The sequence below is a fragment of the Hemitrygon akajei genome, unplaced genomic scaffold, assembly GCF_048418815.1.
Source record: "Hemitrygon akajei unplaced genomic scaffold, sHemAka1.3 Scf000113, whole genome shotgun sequence".
Classification (NCBI taxonomy): domain Eukaryota; kingdom Metazoa; phylum Chordata; class Chondrichthyes; order Myliobatiformes; family Dasyatidae; genus Hemitrygon; species Hemitrygon akajei.
In genome coordinates this window covers 652,041-663,011 of record NW_027331999.1, presented here as the reverse complement: position 1 = coordinate 663,011, position 10,971 = coordinate 652,041, and the positions used below count along the sequence as shown (strand labels likewise).

Genomic DNA, 10,971 nt, shown 5'->3' with positions numbered 1-10,971 from the left:
GTGATACTTTCTAGGGTCAACCGAGGGTCGCACATTAGTACGAGTTCCACAATGGAAACAGAGTGGTGAGACTTTCTCCAATCGGCCGAGGGCCGCTCATCGGTACGAGAACCACAATCGGCACGGAGCGGTGCACTGCTGGAGCAGAAGGAAGTGTGATTGACAGGTGAGCTTGAACACTTCCGCTGTTCTGCACATACTCATAGTGACGCTCGAAAGGCAATATACCTGACAGTAAATCAGGAGAAAAATTACAACTTCGTGGCAAATAATAGAACAGCCCGGGAAACTGCGGGTAGCTCAAAGATTTCACTAGCTACTTTTGTTCAAAGAGCGAATGGATGGGAAAGACTGGTAGAATTGTTGCAGATTTGTGAATATTTGTAAAGTTAAATAGAATGCATCGCACGTCACGGGTACGGGGTGGTCAGGTCATTCAGTGGCAGAGGTCAGGTTCCTGCCAAACGGCCCATGTGTGCGCTGGAAAACATTGTTCTTCAAACTGTCCGCAGCCCTCGCTGATTTCCAGAGGACTCGTTCTCTTTTTGATCACAGGTCTCTGGAATATCGCTGTGGATCTTTTAAATTGTGTCGTGGGATATAAGTGCAGTGTATTTTATTCTAACACATGTCAGTTTTCGCTGTGACTTCCAACACTCAAAGCGTCCTGAATGACTGGAACGAACGAAAGAAAAAAATGAAAGAATGTTCCCCTTTAATAAAGAAGTGATCTCCATTTCACCCACCAGAACAAACTCCTGCCCTCAATTTCAGAAGCGAATGTGCTCCGTCAAACGTTCCAAAATAAATCGACATCAAGATGAATGCCTACTTTAAAAGCAACGCAGATCTAACAAATATCCTATTTAAATACCTGAAGCCAGGTATCATGGAAAATTCACATCATATTTTGTTTTAAAATAAATAGATTGCAATATCCCTTGAGGTGTCAAATTAATGGCACGGTGACAATGAGTTTAAATAGTTTAAAGTAAGTGTTTCTGCATTTGGTTGTCACTAATGTCCCTGACGTTATAGCCACGCTAACTGCCTCAGTGGAATTGCTCTCACCTCAATAAAAGTCTGCTAAACCGATCTCCAGTCCATCTGAGCAGCTGAAACGCTCCGTGCAACTGAACGCTGCTTCTGACGGAATATGGGATATCCGGCGATTTACTACATCGCGGCCATTTTCTATCCCACACTTGTAGCGGTTGGTGTCCCCGGTAAGATGCCGGAGCTGGTCACTTTATGTATGGTGCCGTCGTTACTCTGCTGCGGTATCCGCACTATTACCAAGAACAGACGCTACCATCGGCCGTACCGTGTTTCAAGCATCTTATTATTTTATTTTCATTTTTGTACTTTGATCGAAGTAATTATTCTTTTGTCAATTATTGATGTGCTGATATTGACATTTTTTCATAATTTCACCTCGCTAGGCTTTCTGAAGTGATGCTGGTCTGTGCTTTTCTAGGTCCGAGTCTCTATCAGTGCAGACACTTCGAGCTTATAACATTGTGACAGCTTATTTAAATGACGGTCCAGTCTATTTTCGACACGTAGATCTGTTCTTCTGTAAGCCAGTAAAAGATAAATTGTGTTTTGTATCTTTTATTATTTCAACTAAACAGGCACGTAGTTTCACACGCCATCATCACTCCAGGACACTCAATGAACAGTCAATGAAGAGAAAAGTTATTACCGGGGAAAGGAGTCGACTCTGGCCAGAGAGACGGGAGGGAGGGACTGGGGAGAAAGAGACCGGGACAGAGACTGGTGAGGTAGCGAGAGAAAGAAGTGGGTAGACAAAGTCCATGGGGAGGGAGGCCGGGAAAGTCGAGGGATCTGGTGTGGAGAGAGATCGGGGGTTTGTGAAAGATTTTCGATGGGGAGAGAGATCGGAGTCGCGTGTTTGGTGTCGGTAGAAAGCGGGAGGGGGATAGACGGGAGAGAGATGACCTGCGAGGTGATGCATTTTTTAGGCTCCAGTAAGAGCGGGATGTCTACATTATTGATAAGGATTTAGGAGTTTTCAGAATTGTTTATAAATCCAAAGATCCACGATGGCACTGGCGATACACGCGACGTATTGCCGACAGCTCGCAAAATGTCGAGATTTATATCTGCCGAACCACTGTCTCTGCAATCTGAAACCCCTAATTTCCCTTTAAGAAACGTACTGTTGATCTGTCTAAATTAATCGACAGTGTAACGAGCTGCTGAAGGACCAGATGGACTTGACTCTCGGGAATGCAGGTGCGGCACCTTTCAGCGATCAGCGAAGGTCAGCCATTACCATTGCCGGAAAAGAGGTCGGTTCGGAAGACTTCAAGTCAGACTAAATCGATGGGCGACGAAGCGTCCTCTACCCGGCGTCTTCTCAGCCAAAGGCCAATTACTTGCAAACACAATATATTACGTAAGCGCAACATTGCAGTTTCGGAGGGAAATGAGGGGCTGCTGTCTTCTCTGTTTCATGGAGACATGGCTCAGTTCGGTGGAACAGCCGTATGGCTTCTCAATCCACCGTTCAGAGAAGATAAGAAGGTATTATTGTGGGGCTGGTGGGTGGGCGGGGGGGGGGGGTGTGGAACGGCGGTGTTGTTTCATGATAAATTCTTCATACTCTCCGTATATAGCGGTCTTGCCGCACCCTTGTTCTCCCAATCACAACATCCAATGATTAAATTCTGTCGTTGCTGCTTACCGAGAGGTTCTCTTCATTGATCCGGACGGCACTTCACATACCGCCAGAGCAGATGTTAAGCAAGCATACCATGTACTGAGTGCCGCGACCAGCAAACAAGGAACTGCCTACCCTGAGGACTTTCAAATCATTGAGGCATTTCCATCAGGCTTGTTTAATGAAAACTGGGCTTATTTGTCATCAGCACGTCATCCTCAGTACCGGGGCTCCCGCACACTCGACCACTGCTAGAGCACGATCAGGAAAGACAACCATTCCACCCTCAGAACATATTTCGGGCATTATGAACGTCTGGTTTTCTTTCTCCTACCTCCACCCAGGCGGAGGGTAAGGAACAAGATACCAGATGTATCGGCAACAATGTCGCGGGAATCGGAGGGCCGACTACTGAAGTGCTTCGAGGCGACAGACAGAAACAAAACTGACCGAGGGCTCATAAGAGAATATGAATGTCACCACCTTTATAAAGACACTGGACAACGAGTGTTTCCCACAGATTAATTGAGAGTCTCGAGTGTTCTTTAACCAGAAGCACTGGGTAAACAAGAGATCTGCAAAGTGCTGAGTAGTAGATTCGTGGCAATATTTATCACATTTATTCATTATTATTATTTATCTGCATGTTTTGTTTTACATTTTGCTGGGTATGATAGTTGTCTATTGCTGCAGGCAGTGTTTCGTCAGATTCCCTGGTGGTCTAGTGGTTAGGATTCGGCGCTCTCACCGCCGCGGCCCGGGTTCGATTCCCGGTCAGGGAATTAAAATATTACCTTCTGTAATTTAATCAGACAGACATACTTTATTGATCCCGAAGGAAATTGGGTTTCGTTACAGTCACACCAACCAAGAATAGTGTAGAAATATAGCAATATAAATCCATAAATGATTAAATAATAATAGTAAATTATGCCAAGTGGAAATTAGTCCAGGACTAGACTATTGGCTCAGGGTGTCTGACATTCCGAGGGAGGAGCTGTAAAGTTTGACGGCCACAGTCAGGAATGACTTCCTATGACGCTCAGTGTTACATCTCGGTGGAATGAGTCTCTGGCTGAATGTACTCCTGTGCCTAACCAGTACATTATGGAGTGGATGGGAGACATTGTCCAAGATGGCATGCAACTTGGACAGCATCCTCTTCTCAGACACCACCGTCAGAGAGTTCATTTCCACCCCCACAACATTACTGGCCTTACGAAAGAGTTTGTTGATTCAGTTGGTGTCTGCTACCCTCAGCCCCCTACCCCAGCACACAACAGCAAACACAATAGCACTGGCCACCACAGCCTCGTCGAACATCCTCAGTATCGTCCGGCAGATGTTAAAGGACCTCAGTCTCGTCAGGAAATAGAGACGGCTCTGACCCTTCTTGTAGACAGCCTCAGTGTTCTTTGACCAGTCCAGTCTGTTGTCATTTCGTATCCCCAGTTACTTGCAATCCTCCATCATGTCCACACTGACCCCTTGGATGGAAACAGGGGTCACCGGTGCCTTAGCCCTCCCCAGGGCCACCACCAGCTTCTTAGTCTTTTTCACATTAAGCTGCAAATGATTCTGCTGACACCATGTGACAAAGTTTCCCACCGTAGCCCTGTACTCAGCCTCATCTCCCTTGCTGATGCTTCTAACTATGGCAGAGTCATCAAAACACTTCTGATGATGGCAAGACTCTGTGCAGTAGTTGAAGTCCGAGGTGTAGATGGTGAAGAGAAAGGGAGACAGGACAGTCCCCTGTGGAGCCCCAGTGCTGCTGACCACTCTGTCTGACACATTGTGTTGCAAGCGCACGTACCCTGGTCTGCCAGTCAGGTAATCAATAATCCATGACACCAGGGAAGCATCCACCTGCATCACTGTCAGATTCTCACCCAGTAGAGCAGGGCGGATGGTATTGAACGCACTGGAGAAGTCAAAAAACATGACCCTCCGTCACAGTGCTCGCCTTCTTGTCCAGGTGGGCGTAGACACGGTTCAGCAGGTAGACGATGGCATCCTCAACTCCTAGTTGGGGCTGGTAGGCGAACTGGATAATGTCCTTATTTTGAATTATCCTGTGTATTAACGCTGCCACAACAACCCGATTCCTGTCTATGCTTAACCTGCATCCGCCTGATTCAGCACCATAAGAGCACAAAATATAGGAGCAGAATTAGGCCGTTTGGCCCATCGGGTTTGCTTCGACATTTCCTCTCAGCCCCATTCTCCTGCTTTCTGCTGGTATCATTTCGTGCCCTGATCAATCATGAATCTATCGATCTCTGACAAATATACAAAGGGACTCGGACTCCACAGGGGTCTGTGGCAACATCCGACAGATTCGCCACTCGCTGGCTGAACAACTCACTCCTCATCTCTGTTCTAAAAGGATGTTCCTCTATCTCGAGTCTGCGTCCTTTGGTCTTAGATTCTCCCACCATAGGAATTATCCTCTCAACTTCCGCCCTATCAAGGCCTTTCACCATTCGATAGCTTCCAATGAGGTCTCGCGCAATCTTCTGAATTCCAGTGAATGCAGGCCCAGCGCCATCAAACGCTCTTCATATCACTAACCATTCAATCCTAGCATCATTCCTCTGAATCTCCTTTCAACCCTCTCCAGCTTCAGCCATACTTTCTCAGGTAAGGGAACTAAAACTGCTCACAATACTCCAAGCGAGGCCTAGCCTGTTCTTTATAAAGTCTCTGAATCAGAACCTTGCTTTATATTCTCGTCCTCTTGAAAGGAATGCGAATATCGCATTTGCCTTCCTCATCACAGACTCAACCTGCAAATTAACCCTTGGGACATTATGGTGCCGGTGTGTACGTCACAATGGGAGGCCTGAACAGGGACCCCCAAGGCTCTTAGCGCCTCAGTCTTCTTGTGCGCATGTTCCCTCCTTTTAGAAATTCTTCTCCTTCATTTCTGATATCAAAGCGTGTGACCATATATCCCCCTGCACTGCATCTCATTGTCAATTCTCCAACCTTCTGTAGCCTCTTTACCTCCAAGAAGGACTTCCTGCTCTTTTCGGTCTGAGAATTCTGCATATGGTGAGCGGTGTCATACCAGAAGTCTCCCATATCGAGCTGACTACCACACACCCTCACTTGCACCCGCCCAACTCTTGCCCATTCCTTAACTCCCCATACTGGTCATCTGCTCTCCACGTTTAGTTCAGCGTCAGTGTGTGGATCGGAAATGTGTACTATCCGTCCACAAATGCTGCCTGACCCGCTGTCCACTGTTCCTGCAGCGATTCGTTATTTGTTCTGTATGACACTTGTTAGACAAGGAGAACATGACTTTGAGAAAATATCGCAGGTGCAGTCTCAATAAAGCTGGAAATAACTGTGCGAGGTCTTACAGACAATAACTTACAATCGATACAATGTAGATTTGATCTTCTTCACTCCTCACTGCACCTCAATCCACGCAGAGATGCTGTCTCTCTGTAGAAGAGGGTGACCATACATTTCCCATATTGGACTCTGGTCCTACTCACTCAGTTTGCCGACATCACCTTGACTCATCTGCCGGGATCATCACTGCTCAAATCTCAGTGAGTATTGTCAGGTCCAGTCGGGTTTATTGCCGTGTGCACGGGGACGGTGAGGGACAGGTTCAATGAAACACTTGCAGTATCATTGCAGGCTCGAAAGGACAGACAGTACGCAAAACATAAATTGTACAATTATACATCATTAACAAAAGATAGATATAAATCTTGTGCCAGTTTCACACTCGGAAATGATTCCTCAGGCAAACTGATGACATAGATTGCGAACTATTATATCCACGGGGTAGCATGCAGGCCCAAGAAAGGCCTGTTTATTCCTTTTCTTTAAACAGACAGACAACAGAGAGAAGGGAGAGACTCTAGACCTCTTCAGCCAGCCCTGGCATTCAATAAGATCAGGCTGCCCAGACTTTTATCTCAATCCTACTCCCCAACCCGCAGTTGTCGGTCAAAAGTTGCCTGGTCACCTCCACCAAATCTTCTACCGTCTCCCCCGGTGAGAGGAGATAAACTTCTGTCGCCCGCCTTTATTTCGACGCCCTGACAGCCCCCCCCCCCCCCAGCTTCGATCAGAAGCATATGGATATGAATGTTATATAATGGGACATTGTTCTGAGTTTTGCACAGTATTGACCGGACTTTGGGGAGACAGAAGCAGTCAGAGTCTGTGGGAGGGAACAACTCCTGGGTGAAACCCTTCCGCAATTGGATAACACATTGGATTGACAACTGCATACACGAATGGGAGCTAGGTAGGTTGCACGTAGTTTGACGAGATTGGTTGATGTCGGACCATTACACCGCGTCAGTGACAATCGGCAAGGGTGATTTTGACGGAAGGTCAGCGAACCGATTTGTCTATGGCAATATGGCTCGCTAGACAAGAGAGCAATGGAGAGTCTGTACAGTGAGTGATATGAAACGGCGAAAGCTTTTGGCGTTCAGAGACCGTGCTGCCCTCTTCAGAGAAACAGTCATAATCTCAATCTACCCTCTCCCAGCCGCGGCTGAACGACATTTCCTATTGAATATGTAAATATTTTTATAAGTTGAAAATTCAAGTGTTTTCAGCTAATCGAAATTTCACATGGTGGTCGTGTCTTAACGGAGCACTGACACAAAGTACAGGATCAGATCTGTTTGAAAAATCGCTACTCCTTCATGTCATATTACTTGTTCGGCCCGACATTTCAGCACTAGCTTACACCCGTTCGCTTGAACTTGTGAGGAGGAGGAGGAGGAGGAGAGGGAGAGGGAGAGAGAGTCACATCGTAGACAGGGCAAGAGAGATAAACGAGGGAGTTTGAAAGGCAGTTGGAGGGAGAGAGTTACACGACAATTTACCAATTTCATGTTCACCTTCGGCCACTGTTTTCCTCCCAGTGTTTTCTTGACCACCAGAGTAACTCACCTCACCGACAAAACGAACTGGATCTTTCCGTCCCTTCATTTAAACTCGAGCGCTGCAGAGCTGGTAAGTATTATCACCGTTTGGACTGAGGAGGAGAAATGGTTCTTGCGTTTACATATTGCCCTTCAACAGAGGGAGCAAGAGAGGGCACACGTTATACTTTTGATGCCATTCTTCCAGTTTCTTCAATTATAAAGGCAATTAATATTACATTAGCGCCATTAATTCTTAAAATTCCATAGTTAGTTCTGATTTGGTTCAAGGATTCTGCTCAGAGCGATAAATTGTCCGCTGTCTAACTTAAGGAAGTACGTTGGTGAACGAAGCGAGGCGCTCTGCATCCGTACAGTTGTAGAACACACTGGCATCAATCGTCCTGTTTCTACACAGAATCTATTGTTAGACTCTCGGTTGCAAAGTGAAAATATCGTAGCTAAATAAACTATATTGGCATGTCGATTTGGCTAGTTTCCACCTGTCCCCACCCATCAGCAAGTACGTTTTTCATTGCGCGTGTGTGTACACATAGATGTGCGCATAAATATACATTTGAGTTCACTTTGAGGTAATCACTTTGAGTGTTCAAAGGTAACACTTTGAATTACGTGTAATGCTTGATCCCGTCGGTTAGATCCGTCACCAGATACAGATGAATTGAGTCACTGTCGGTTATTTTCGTGCAGTAGAAACTCAAGAAATTTTTAGCGTTTTGCGTTGAAATACTGAATCAGCACCTCATTATCTGATATACATTCTCAGCTAAAAATGCTGTGGGCATGGAACTGACAGAAATATGGGATGTCAACTCCACAAATTTTCGTATCTCCCCAGCCGAGGGAACAGGATTTATTGAGGAACGTGAGACCGGTTCCGGATTTGTGTTGGATACGGTACCAGAACTCAGTACATCGAAACCCATGTCGTTAATGAAAATCGGGAAAGTACCGCGTTGAACAGAGAATCAGAATCAGGTTTTTTATCACCGGCATGTGACGGGAAATTTGTTAACTTAGCAGCAGCAGTTCAATGCCATACATAATCTAGCAGAGGGAAATACTACTACTACTACTACTACTAATAATAATAATAATAATAATAATAATAATAATAATAATAATAATAATAATAATAATAATAAATACACAACTAAATCAATTACGTATTTTGAATAGATTATGAAAAATGTGCAAAAACAGAAATACTGTATAGTAAAAAAGAGAGGTCGTGTTCAAAGCTTCAAAGTCCATTCAGGATTCTGATGGCAGAGGGGAAGAAGCTGTTCCTGAACCGCTGAATGTGTGTTTCTCTTTCATAACCTTAGACACCCAGGTTCAAATCTGATATCCGGTACCATCTGTGTCGACGTTGCTCCTTTGCAGATTGGAAGAATTTTCATCGGCAGTTTCATGACGGTCTATTATCATCTCTCATTAATGAGCTGCCCTTACTGTGTGAGGCAGATGACGTGACATAGCCGGACAACGGGTTACAATGAGAATATTCAGGATGCAATTGGTTCGGTCAGTGAGGGCACAAGCTGGACAAAAGTGTTTATTGCAGGAATGTATGAGGTGGTGTACTTCGTTTGGATTGGTATTAAATAAAGGACGATCGGTTGCGTTGAGACTGTTAAAGGAAACTGTTCACGAAACAAAGATGGCGAGCAGATGGGTGGATCAGGTATTTTGCAAGGCAACTGCAGATTGTAGGTTATTGCAACTCGGTTGGAAATTAGAAATAGAGAAAGCATTGTAATATATTTGTGCGGATTTCTGAGGTTGGCGCTGATGTGGTGACGGTAATATTACACTGTTTATTTTCTGACGGGTACAGTCGCACTGGAGAAACAGGGAACAATTTGACTGACTTGCCTCCCGTGATAAATGTATGTTCTTTAACGAACAACGGAAGTTCAAACTGTAAACACTGAATACAGAATTAGGACTGAATCTAAGGCGATCGATGTGCAGTGGAGGAAAGTTTCCAGGATGAGGAATTATCGTTTAAACCCGAGCTAAACCGGAATATCTGTGCGTACCTTCCTGATACCATAAACTACTCGACGAGACAGGGTTGTGGATGCTACAGCACAGGGAGGCTGATTTAAATGGGATATGGGAGCTTTTTTTTGAAGTATTGAAGATATCGGTGGTTGTGAAACAGCCAAAGAAGATGAAACGTGGGGAAGAGCAGCCATGATCATATGGGATAACCGGACGGAAGCCATCTGTAATTGTCATTGTCTCATTATAGTGGAAGTAACATTTCGGACTTTTCTGTTCATAAGAATTTAAACTCATGGAACTGGTCTCCTGGCAGACCTGCATACAGAACGACGATTTAAAATGCCAGGACCGGATTATGAATTAAATAAAGTCGGCCTGACGAATGGTCTCACTGCAGGGAACTGTACTACATCGAATCTCAGGGATTGGGGATCTGTAGTCAATGACACTGTGCGTCGGCCTGACGAATGGTCTCACTGCCGGGAACTGTACTGCATCGAATCTCAGGGATTGGGGATCTGTAGTCAATGACACTGTGGGTCGGCCTGACGAATGGTCTCACTGCCGGGAACTGTACTACATCGAATCTCAGGGATTGGGGATCTGTAGTCAATGACACTGTGGGTCGGCCTGACGAATGGTCTCACTGCCGGGAACTGTACTACATCGAATCTCAGGGATCGGGGATCTGTAGTCAATGACACTGTGGGTCGGCCTGACGAATGGTCTCACTGCCGGGAACTGTACTACATCGAATCTCAGGGATTGGGGATCTGTAGTCAATGACACTATGGGTCGGCCTGACGAATGGTCTCACTGTCGGGAACTGTACTACATCGAATCTCACTGATTGGGGATCTGTAGTCAATGACACTGTGGGTCGGCCTGACGAATGGTCTCACTGCCGGGAACTGTACTACATCGAATCTCAGGGATCGGGGATCTGTAGTCAATGACACTGTGGGTCGGCCTGACGAATGGTCTCACTGCCGGGAACTGTACTACATCGAATCTCAGGGATCGGGTATCTGTAGTCAATGACACTGTGGGTCGGCCTGACGAATGGTCTCACTGCCGAGAACTGTATTACATCGAATCTCAGGGATTGGGGATCTGTAGTCAATGACACTGTGGGTCGGCCTGACGAATGGTCTCACTGCCGAGAACTGTATTACATCGAATCTCAGGGATTGGGGATCTGTAGTCAATGACACTGTGGGTCGGCCTGACGAATGGTCTCACGGCCGGGAACTGTACTAAATCGAATCTCAGGGACTGGGGATCTGTAGTCAATGACACTGTGGGTCGGCCTGACGAATGGTCTCACTGCCGGGAACTGTACTA

General features: G+C 45.9%; 1 non-coding gene across 1 annotated transcript; it reads left to right on the top strand.

Moving 5' to 3' along the window:
- The first annotated feature begins 3,396 nt into the window (after window positions 1-3,396).
- On the top strand, window positions 3,397-3,468 carry trnae-cuc (transfer RNA glutamic acid (anticodon CUC)). Its single transcript has one exon. It is a non-coding gene; the product is annotated as a tRNA-Glu (tRNA).
- Window positions 3,469-10,971: the final 7,503 nt, after the last annotated feature.